Here is a 12,490-nt window from a genome sequence, read left to right on the forward strand (position 1 = left end):
GACTTGTCCCTGCCTTGTGAATCCCAATGCTTGTTCTCTCAGACAATGATTTTAGCCTCTCCATATAAATAAATATATGAGCAAGCATATATGCATGAATGCTTTGTGTTTGTTTTCACTTTTAATATTCAGAATCTGTGACGTGCAATCTTAATTGGGCACCAGCATTTCCACCTTAGTCATTTTCTAGCTGCTTGAGTAGAGCCTCTATTACAGTGTACTATTTTATCTTTTTTCATAGCATTCATAGAAGGTATTACAATTTATCTATCCATTGTTGTTTCTTCCTTTAAATTTTGCCATACGCAAATCATTTCACTAGGACTCAATTAAGGTCTGACCCTGAATCCTTAACCCGTAGTTTTCAGTTTTTAAAATACACAAAACTGACTGGACATGCCGCTGAGGGGGAGGGCACATGTCAGTTCCTCCTTTCTGAACTTAATTGCTCCTAGGATGTCTGTGGACAAGAAAGTAGTTTCTATAAAAGAAAATATGGAGAGAGCCTCTCTGCCCTCTATATCTTTGCCCACGGTGCCTTTTGAAACAAGGATGCAGTCATAGACGTTTATATACTCATCTTAGTTTTCCCTGGGAACACAGACAGACAGGTGGTTCAAAGAGATACCTGAATTATTTATAAATGACTGTAGGAAAATATTTGCTCTTGGAACACTAACCATTTTATGTCTGAATCATTTATATTCTCTGTTATTTAGAGCTGCAGTTAGCCTTACTATCATTTATTCATTTGTACATTGAAGCAGGCTAGATATTTTCTTAAGCATCTAGAAAAAATACTTTGATACACTTATGTCTGTATTTAATTTTTTTTTGCAAATTTATATTTTCCCATAATGTAGAATGAGGATGAGTTAGGACATGTGACAGTGACTCAGGGAATACCCTTTGTTCCTTAAATCATGGGTATCCAGATATTCAGTATGTTATTGGTGACTGGTTAAAAAAAGTGTCTACAAAGCTACCAACTCTACATACAAGAAAGTCCTGGCTTTCTCTTGAAACTCTAGCCTTGCACATCTCTCTTTCTCTTTTTCTCTCATGCTCACTCTTCCTTCCTTCCTTTTTTTTTTTTTCCAATCCTGGGCTTGAACATGGGGCCATTGTTCATCTTTCTAACCTTAAGACCTATAGATTTATAAAGCTGCTCTTGCCACTGCCTAGAACTAGTATACTCTGTAATTCTTCAGTTCTGAAATCTTTTTCTTTGTGTGTATGCTAGGGATTGAATTCAGGGATTTTCTTCAGTCTAAGAGCTACTACTACTACTACTACTACTGAGCTACTCCCCATCCTATGTCAGGAGTCAGATGAAATATTGCCTCTTCAGAGGAGTCTGTCCTCACCAGCTTATCTAAAATAATCTTACCTTTGGGCTGAGGTGTGGTTCAAGCAATAGATAACCTGGCTATCAAGCTCAAAGTCTGAGTTCCAACCTGTATGCTGCTAAAAAATAAAATTAAAATAATTACACCTCACTCTAAATCACACTTTGTTCCAATATCTCTATCATAGTTAATAGTTGTTACAATTGGTAATCATCTTTTACATTGACTTATTTACTCCTTTATAGCTTTCACACTCCTATGATACCTCTATGCAATGAATCATTTTGCCTTCCTGATTTATAGACACAGAGCAGTCTTGGATGATTCAGTTTCTCATTTAAATGCAAACATAATGTCTTCTTAGCAGAAGGGGAATGTTTGCATGATTTTCCAATATTTTGATCTGGTAAAGCTTGGAGAATGTTCTGGACAACTTTTGGCTTTCACCTTTTTGCTGTGGGAATACTTCTGATAGAAGTAACCCAAAGCAAACCTCCAGAAGAGAATAAATAATATACAATGGTTCCTGTCATCAGGTAGGACTTCATAAACGTTACATAGATTGCAATCCATCTCATGGAAGCACTCTATGGCAGAATTATAGCTATTTCATTCTTCTTGGCTAATAAATACCTATTATGTCATTTAATAGTCAAAGTTTTTGTAAGGACTTGACTAGAATTAGGCAAATTCCAAATTTACATGCTTATGGTTTGAGGAATTGTGACCTCTCCTACATGGATGTTTCAGAGCTTAATTGTGTTTAAATACTTCAGCAGTGTGTTATTTTCAGTTACTGTCACTTTTACTACATAATCCTATAAAACTACTGTGTTTAATATTCTCTCATACATTTCTTTGAAATAGTTGATAAAAGTAAGAAAAGAAGTGAATGAGGCTGGTTGTTAGTCAAGATTCGCCTAACACTGAGCACTGTGTATTCTGATTCCTGGAATCTTTGTTCAGTTTGTAAGACTACAATGCAGTGAGAGAACCACTGTGGAGGAAGGCCTCCACTCCCAAAGGACAGGGAGTTGTGTGTCATAATGGTGAGAGTAACTAGGGTAAATGAGATAACCATATTTCCTCCACCCCAGTCTGTTAAAACAGTGATAAAATAGCAATATTACCATGACTCAGCAAGGTGAAGGGTTGTTGGTGAACTTTAAACTACATTCCTGGAAAAAATATTCAGTGACATGTCTTTTTTTTTTTTTTTGAAATTTTTTTGGCCAGTCCTGGGCCTTGGACTCAGGGCCTGAGCACCTTCCCTGGCTTCTTCCCGCTCAAGACTAACACTCTGCCACCTCCACCTGAGCCACAGCGCCCCTTCTGGCCGTTTTCCATATATGTGGTGCTGGGGAATAGAACTGAGAGCTTCATGTGTAGGAGGCAAGCACTCTTGCCACTAGGCCATATTCCCAGCCCAAACAATCTGTCTTTTTTTTTTTTTTTTTTTTTTGGCCAGTCCTGGGCTTGGACTCAGGGCCTGAGCACTGTCCCTGGCTTCTTTTTGCTCAAGGCTAGTACTCTGCCACTTGAGCCATAGCACCACTTCTGGCCATTTTCTACCTATGTGGTGCTGGGGAATTGAACCCAGGGCCTCATGTATAGGAGACAAGCACTCTTGCCACTAGGCCATATCCCCAGCCCAGTGACATCAGTCTTAATACTCTTCTAGAATTTTGCCTTGGGTTAGATCTACAGCTGGACTTGGCCAGCCACTATGGATAGGCATCTGTCAGAAGTATTCTGGTAACAAAACTTTGAAAGTCATAAGTTGTCCAGAACATTCTCAGGGCTTTACCAGATTGAGATATTTAGGAAATCATGCAAATATTCTCCTTCTCTCCATCCACCCATGCTAAGTATACTTTATGCTTGCATTTACATGAGAACCTCGTTCTTCCAAGCCAGATTTATCCCTGTTTTTCCTGCATTTTTTTAGTTTGTTTATTTTAAAGAAGGTTATATTGAGTTTGCCCCATTTGGCACACTGAATCCACTGAACTGGCCATTATTAGCTATATATCTAGAACAATGCACAATAGAAAATAGAAAAATTTTTATATACCTATCTGAATGTAAAAATCTCAATTTTCTATAGCTAACTTTTACACAATTACTGGAACAATGACCTATTTTATTCATTTCTATAATGGTTTAACTAAAAATACATAAACAGTTTATGCTTAATAATAATAAAAGATAGCTAATGTAAACAAATCTTAAGAGATGTGATGGAATCTAAAGTGACTCCTAGTAGTTTTCTACTTCTGGCCATCCATGCCTTAGTGGATTACACTTCCATTAGAAGAAGCAGATCCTGTGACTTGCTCTTAACTCAGAGAACATGCCACACATGATGAGATGTCACTCTTTTATTTATTTATTTTTTTGCCCGTCCTGGGCCTTGGACTCAGGGCCTGAGCACTGTCCCTAGCTTCTTCTTGCTCAAGGCTAGCATTCTGCCACTTGAGCCACAGCACCACTTATGGCCATTTTCTATATATGTGGTGCTGGGGAATCGAACCCAGGTATAAGAGGCAAGCACTCTTGCCACTAGGACATATCCCCAGCCCGTCACTCTTAATTTTATGTAGAAACATAAAATTATTCTGCATGGTCTGACTGGGCTGGGTCTTCTTTGCAATAAAATCCTCTCTTAGGATTGAGGAAGCAAATTCTTGAGTGCAGTCTACCTTTCAAAAGGGCCACATGGAAGGCAATACAAAGTCCTACAGCTGCAAGGAGCTAAATTTTGTCAACAGCCAAATGAATTTGGAACAGAAGCTTGAGCTCCAGAAGGATACAGCCCAGGCAACACCTTGATCAAAACTTGTTCTAGGGGCCCAGCTAAACAATTCTAAGATTTCTGACCAAAATATCTCTAAGCTAATGAACGAATGTTTTTTTAAGCTACAGAATTTATTATAGTTTTCGTATCATTAAAAACCAAATAAACGTACCATTTCTGTTCACATGCATCTACAAAACAGCATCATAAACAATGTTTTGATATTAAATATAATGCAGTTACTTAATATATGAAAAAGAGTTTGAAAGAGCATCTGTATTCTAAAGTTGAGGTGGGAAACAGTATAATGTGATGCAGGACACAATGGGAATCAGGTCAGAGACAAGTCACTTAGAAAGATATAAATTATTCTCAGAGAATAGAGGGCATCAGCAGACAAGTAATCCTAATGGGACTGTTAAACCAAATTTATAGGGTGTATCTGATTTGGACAGAGACTAACCAAAATGGAATCACATGTCATCAACTAAAAGTAAGTAGTTTATCTGACCTTCTGAGAAACCAGACTGGTGTCCACAATGAAACTCTGTTTCCCTTTCTTTCTGTCTCCCAACACTTCTCCTTCCTGTTAATATCCAGTATCCTCAGTGCAGCAATATTGATAATGGTTTTCCTCCACGAAGACTTGCTCACAGGCTGTATGTGTTTGTGGCTCGCTGTGGCCAAATGTGTTTGTAAGGTACCTGGCCACAGACAAGGCCTGGCTAAAGAAACAATTTAATATACTTCTATTTACCACTAGCAGCTAGATGGTCCACTCTTCAGATTTTTAATAAAGAAACCTTTACACAAGCTTTAGCTAGTGCTGAGAGTATTAAGACATATATTACAATTCATTGAAAATTTCTTGTGTGTCTGAAACTGAGTATGGAGAATATATTCTCCCTTCATGTCCTTACTCATCTTTGGGGTTAGATAGAAACACTGTGGGGTGAAGGTTGTCTCAACTAGGACAACACTGTTAAAAAAAAGTCAAATGACTATCCTCACCCATGCAAAACAGAAGACCCTCTATCATGACACAACTAAAGATGTCTACATAAAAGTAAATGCTCTCTCAATGTATCAGTTGATATACAGATGAGTATTTAGAGAATGACAGCAATTGTACCAGAAACATTGATGTCCTTTACAGAGATATGCAAGTGTGGGAAATTAGGGTTTTGTTTGGTTTGTGGTAGTGGGGTTTCTACTCAAGGCCTCACACTTGGTTAGCTTGCTTGCTTTGGTAGCTCTCTAGCTCTCTAGTCTTCTTTTTACTAGCATTTTCAAGATGGAGTCATATGTTGTTGTTGTTTTCTACCTGGGATGGATTTGAACTTCAATTCTCTGGATCTCAGCCTTCTAAATTGCTAAGATTACAATTTTAGCCATGTGGCATGAATAGGAAGCCATTAAAAATATTTATTTATTTATTGTCAAGGTGATGTACAGAGGAGTTACAGTTTCATATGTAAGGCAGTGTCGGAAACCATTTCTTAAAGATGAGACCTAACCACAGCCCAACATCAGCACATTTATCAACTATTTACTCTTTAGTCTCATTCCTTTGAATCTTAGAGGCAGAATGAAGCTCATTATAAGTAGTAAACCAAAGGTAGAAATCATGATATTATTTTTTTGGGTCATGTTTTAGTTTTCCTGCTTCAAAGTAGTCCCTTTAAAAATTGGCCTTACTAGACCAGGTATATTCCCAGCTATGTTCGAAGGCATACACTGGAGGGTCAAGGTTCAAGCCAGCTCTGGCAAAAGTTAGCATAAAACCTTATCTAAAAAATGAATTAGCTGGGTGTCAGTGGCTCATGCCTATAATTCTAGCTATCCACAAGTCTGAGACCTGAAGATTGTGGTTCAAAGCCACCTCAGGCAGAAAAGTCCCCAGGAGACTCTTATCTTCTATTAACCACTTAAAAACTGGAAGTGGTACTGTGGCCCAAAGTGGTAGAGCACTTGAGCAAAAGAACTCAAGGACAATGCCCAGGTCCCAAGTTCAAGCCTCATGACAGATAAAATAAATAAATAAAAGTAAAAACAAGTTAAGCAAAAAATCAAAAAGACTTGGAGTATGGCCCAAGTCCTGGCTAAAGGACTTGCTAGGTAAAGCTCTTGCCTAGCAAGTTACAAGATCCTGAGTTCAGTCTCTAGAACTGAACAAAAGAAAAACAGCCTCATCACATTGTCCTTGGCATTGGAAAAGCCTGTGACAAAACAGCTTCATCAATAGACCACATACCTCAAACAGAAAAACAAGTACAGCATTACCTCAACACAAGAGTGACTGTTATACCATCTGCCCTTGTAAATGTGCATCACTGACATCTACTCAAATTAAATCAAGTTGTTTAGAACTCAGCCATGACCTAATCCCCTGTCTTAAATATCAGATGCCACTTGTTTACACCACTTAGCAGAACAGGGCAATCACACCACAGAAGTAAATTTAGGTGGCACTTTCTCAAAGTGTAGATCAATTTAAAATGAATTTACTGAGGTAAGTGACTCATGGTGGAATAATGAGATCAGACCTATAATAAATAATGTCTACAAGTGGAAGAGGATGTACATGGGTAAAAAAAAAATCTTAGGAGTGTTATTTAAATTCCTTAAATAAATGAATCTAACCAATAAAAATGCTAATCGAGTGCCTGTTACAGATCGAGCACAAAAATCTCCACCTTCATGGAGTTTCCATTTCTGGGATATGGGCAAAAACACTGAAAATTAAATATGGAGGATGTTCGAGGTGATAGTGCTATCAAGAAAAACAGTACATAAAAAGAGGGCATTTCATGCATAATCTTCTAGCTAATTTTGATGGTTTATGTTCAAAAGATACTCAAGAATTTATACTTTCACCACTTGCACTGCTCAGGATAAGCCAAACTGAGGGAACATAAAGCAATATCTCCCCTGATTATTCTTCCTCTTCACCTTTCAGTTTATTCTTAATACAGAAGCCAGTAGAATCCTGCCCAGAGACAGTTAAATAATTTCATTCTTCTGTAAACTCTCCAGTAGTTTACATTGCCTCTGAGAGTAAGAGTGCAAGCCTTCCAGGCCTGGGATTATCTGATCTTTGTTTTATCTCTGTTCCTCTCTTATTACTCTTTCTCTGCTTTAGCCCTACTAGCCCTCCTGCTGGTCTTTGAACTCTAGGCATATATTTCCTGAGGGCCTTTGCTCTTACTGTCCTTAGAAATCACATTTATTTTTGCTGTGGTCACCATATCCCAAATCACATCTGATATCTTCAAAGGGTTGTGATGACCATTCTTTCACAGAAAACACAGAGGTTTGCATCCCCATTATTACTTTCTACCAGTAATTCCTGTCACATCACAAAGCAGCATGCGACACATCCAAAGAATCATAGCACATGGTTCCCCATGTTGTCTGGCTTTATACATCATTCCCTACCTACTTACATTCTAGTAGTTTTCTCTCACCTTTTGCATCGTGTTTATGCTAGTATCTTTCTAGTTATGCCTCAGGCTCCTGTGCAGTAAGACTCTACAGGTTCTTCGTTTTTGTCTTAGTAATAGTCCTTAGGGTGGAGCGTACCTTCCTTATCAGTTCCTTTTTGAAAGAAAAAGTATCCTTTCTCTTATGCTCTCTTTGTGTCCAAAGAAGAGGAAATGAGATTTTAATCACAAGTCTATGTCCTTAATTGGGCCTAAATGGTGGGTTTATTCATGGTAAATTCGTAAGTATATTCATGTACCTCTCTTATATATCTCTTGTTCAGCACGGTAGTGATATAGAACCTTAGGATCTTTCTTTCTCTTTTGCCCTTTATTATTACTGGTCTAGAGTAGTGGTAGGTATTTAGGGATATAAGAGAACATGATTCAATCTAGCTTTGCAATGTTCTTACTAAAAGATAGTATCACTTACCATCTATACAATATGTATATAATATAAAAATGTATTATGTATATATAATCTACCATATATGTCTATATACATAGATAAATATAAGTGTATATATCTTTATTCCATGATACCCAGGACACTAACTGGGAAGAATTAAATGGCTGGGAGAACTGATTGTCTGGGGCTGCAATCATTTGGAGTTTTATTCCCTCATATTGCCTATAATTGCCTGTGATTTTTGCCTGTGACTAGAAGATGGGCTCAGCTGGGACACTAACAGCTAATGAGTCTACATGAATCCTCTCTGTGTGACTTAGGGGGTCCGACAATGGTTTTCATTGTAGATTAAAATATAATGTTATTATCTAAAATATAATTGCTGGGTGATGAAAAATAGCCTTCACCAAGCAGATATTCCAAAAATCTGTCAGCCTTCATCCAAGAAGTCATTACTCCTTTTAGTCACACAGAAGTCCAATTGGAGTGCATTTCATGTTACCTGACTGATAGCAGATTAGAAGCAGTCAATTAGACAGGCAAGGCTGGCAACTGTAGGCAGGCGAACAGAGAGGACAGTAACTGTCAGTTTTGCATTGGGGCTGCAGATTCACTTCTAACCAATTAAAGGAAGTATATAAATCATCACTTCAACTGCAGAAGAACAGCTACGTGAGTAATTTGGTATAAGAATCAATATATCCACACAACTCACTAGTCCTTCAATACAGAACAGTATGAAGGGGGGCACAGGTTTTATAATAGGATGCTGTTGATTTCATATTTCGATTCTTATTGATTAACAACTGTGCTCCTTCAGTTCTTCAAAATTAACTTATCAGATTAGACCATTCTCTCCTCTCATCCTCCTCTCCCCTTAAAATACTGTCTTTGGAAGTTCCCAGTTCCTGGTACTTATTTTGTGGGTCTTTGACTTGGACTTTCTAAAGAATTGTAGTATTTGAGCTCTACATAGAATCTATTATACTTCAGTTAACTCAATTGTAACTACTTGCATACCACCTATATGCCCAACTTTACTGCTATCCATAGCAACCCACTGTATGGTTAATATAATTTTCAGTTTCTACTCATGGAAACTAGGGCTCAGAGAAGGTAAATTGACTAAGGTTAAACAGTTATAACAAGTGGCATTGGGATTTGAATCAGGGAACATCTGGCTCTTTATATCAAACAAATCACCTTTGTTGTATAACAATTTAACACTTTACTAAGTAAGTTATTAGAAATGTACAATACTTTTAATTAAAATATCACAAATACTTTACAGATCAATATTTTACAGACAAATATTTTACCTTGGGGCAGTAGAAAAGGCCAGAAACATATAAAATGACATATTCTATTCTGCTATGCCCAGAAAGGAATTCAGGATGAAGCCTTCATTTTTTTAATGACCTCAACCCCAAAGGTGCCTTCTATTTTGACTTCAGACACTACAAATTAATTTTAATATATTTGAATATTATATAATAAGGATACATTGTGTATTTATAACATAATTTGAGATTGATCTATGTTGTTCATTGTGAAATTAGCTTGGCCATTTTCATTGCATTTAGATCAGACTTTAGCTAAAGACTGTTCTTTTAACACCTCTGCTATTCTTGAAAATGTATATCCTATTTAGAGGTTTTTAGATAATGGCTTTTTCAGGCTAAAACATCCTAAATAAATCTACCATAGAAAAGTGGTATTTTGACATTACGAATAAGCAGATAAACTTACCAATATCCTTGACATAATTTCTCAAATACTGTCATATGGAGCAAACTCAATTGAAAGTCATATTTGCAAATGTTACTTTTTATGTATATACCAAAATGGGAGAATACAAATGTCGCATTTTTTTAACAATTGTTCAATGTGTTGTACAAATGTGATATTTCTACTGAGATTTCAAAGGAAATCTCAAGTTTAGCATTTACTTTGCTTTTTATTTTGCTGTCTATGCTACTCCTTTATTTGTAGTCCATGCTACTCATTTATATGTATGTGAGAAACCGTGAGCCTATGCAATGATGAAAAATAGTTATAGAAAATAATAGAGAAGGGAAAAGGAATATAAGAAGTCTTACTTATTTTATATTTTATGCAGAAATGATTAACATTTACATTTCTGATTTATATAAACTTGTTTTCATTATTCCATTGATCTACTTTCTATCTGTGGATCTTCTGTTTAGAAGGTTGAAAAAAATTATATTAGTGAAGTAAGAAAGATCCAGAGAAATACAGGTTGCATGATTTCCCTCATTTGTGGTAGCTAGAGTGTGCCTATAAATCTGTAAGTGATCACATTAGGTGGTATTGTAAGTGATCACATTAGGTGGTATGCAAGTGGTTACAAATGAATTAACTGAAGTATAATAGATTCTGTGGAGAGCTCAAATAGTATAATTCTTTAGAAAGACCAAGTCAAAGACCCACAAAATAAGTACAAGGAAATGGGCACTTGCAAGGGGGTATTAAGGGGAAAAGAAGAGAATGCAGTCAAAAATATATTGGATATACCACAGAACTGAGAAAAATAAGGGAATGGGTAGGTTGAAGAGAGGTGAAAATGGGAATACCAAAATCGAGAAACAAAGGATAAAAAGACAAACCTTTGCAATAGTGATACTTACAAAACCAATTGGTGTAAACCAACTGTACAACTCATGGGGATGGAGGGAAATGGGGAGAGGGGAGGCAGAGGTAAAATGAGGGAGGAGGTAATAAGTTCAATAAGAAATGTACTTGCCTTACATAAGAAATTGTAACCCCTCTGTGCTTCACTTTGACAATAAAGAAGAGAAAAAACTTGTTAAATTGATTGATTGATTGATTGATTGATTGATTGCCAGTCCTTGGGCTTGAACTAGGGCTTGAGCACTGTCCCTGGCTTCTTTTTGCTCAAGGCTAGCACTCTACCCCTTGAACTGCAGTGCCACTTTTGGCTTTTTCTGTGCATTTCCTACTAAGGAATCAAACCCAGGGCTTCATGCATGCTAGACCAGCATTCCCAGCCCTGTTTTTTTTTTTATTTTTATATCTTTTGTCTTGTTTATAAGTTTGTCTTGTTTATAAGTTGTCTGATTTGGAGAGGAGAAGGGGAAGCACAGAAATGGTGGGGCAAAAGGTCAACCAATTCAGCAGTGTTACTCACTATGCACTATGCTGGAAAGAAACTATACAAATTGGGGGGAGGGAGGAGAGTTAGGAGGGAAAAAACTGGGAGAGAAAATGAAGGGGTGAAATGTTCAAAAGGAAGTATACTCATTACTGACTGATGTAACTGTAACACCTCTAAACACCACCTTTACAACAAAATTTTTTAAATGGCCATCATTAGAATGGTCATTATCAAGAAAATTGACAATAACAAATGGTGGCAGGGATGTAACCAAAAAAGAACACTATTACACTGTTATTTGGAATGTCCAACCATTCTGGAAAGTACTGTGGAGGTTTTTCAAAAGACTAAACACAGAGCTTACCTATGACCCAGCAATGCCCCGCTCCTGGGCCTTTACCCAGAAGACCACAAACCAGGCCACAGTAAAGCCACTAGCACAATCATATTCATTGTAGCATTGTTTACCATAACCAATATATGGAATCAACCTAGATGTCCCTCAGTGAACAAATGGGTCAAGAAAAAGTGATAAATACACACAATGGAATTCTGTGCTTCCATCAGAAAGAATGGCATTGCCCCGTTCATTATGAAATGGAAAGACTTGGAAAAAATATTAAATGATGTAAGCCAGACCCCAAGAAGCATAGGCTGCATGGTTTCCTTCATTTATGGTAACTAGAATGTGCTTATAAATCTACAAGTATACACACTGAATGATTTAAATAAGTAAATAAATATATGCATACACATTGGGGCATGATAAATTATGTAGGACTCTTGACATCACACATGGAGGTCAAAGGAGACTATACATAGGAGTTTTTGGCAAAGGCTCAACAGCTATTGGAATAAAATAGTATTCTATGAAATGAACTCCTAGAAAAGGAAGCAAGAGACATTTTTTTAGTTGCTGTTTTTGTTTTCCTTTTTTTCTTGTTTGTTTGTATTTGGGAGAGTAAGGCACAGAAAAGGTGGAACAAAGGTGCACAAATATAGCAGTGGTACTTTAGACACTGTGTGTAAAATGAACAGTATATCTTGTTGCTGGGGATCAGAAGGAAAAAGTGGGAGAGAGCAGCAGAAGGGGAGACATGGTTCAAAAGGACTTGTACTCATTAGTCATTACCTGATTTATATAACTAACCCCTCTGATATCAACTCTACAATAACAATTTAAAAAACAATAGGCAAAGTAGACAACAGCTATGAAAAATATGATCCTATCCTATTTTCTACAATAAAAATACCATCTTTTCATCAATCAAATTATTTATATATATACATACAAATACCTACATATAAACGTACATA

The sequence above is a fragment of the Perognathus longimembris genome, chromosome 2 (genome assembly GCF_023159225.1).
Source record: "Perognathus longimembris pacificus isolate PPM17 chromosome 2, ASM2315922v1, whole genome shotgun sequence".
In the NCBI taxonomy this organism is placed as follows: domain Eukaryota; kingdom Metazoa; phylum Chordata; class Mammalia; order Rodentia; family Heteromyidae; genus Perognathus; species Perognathus longimembris.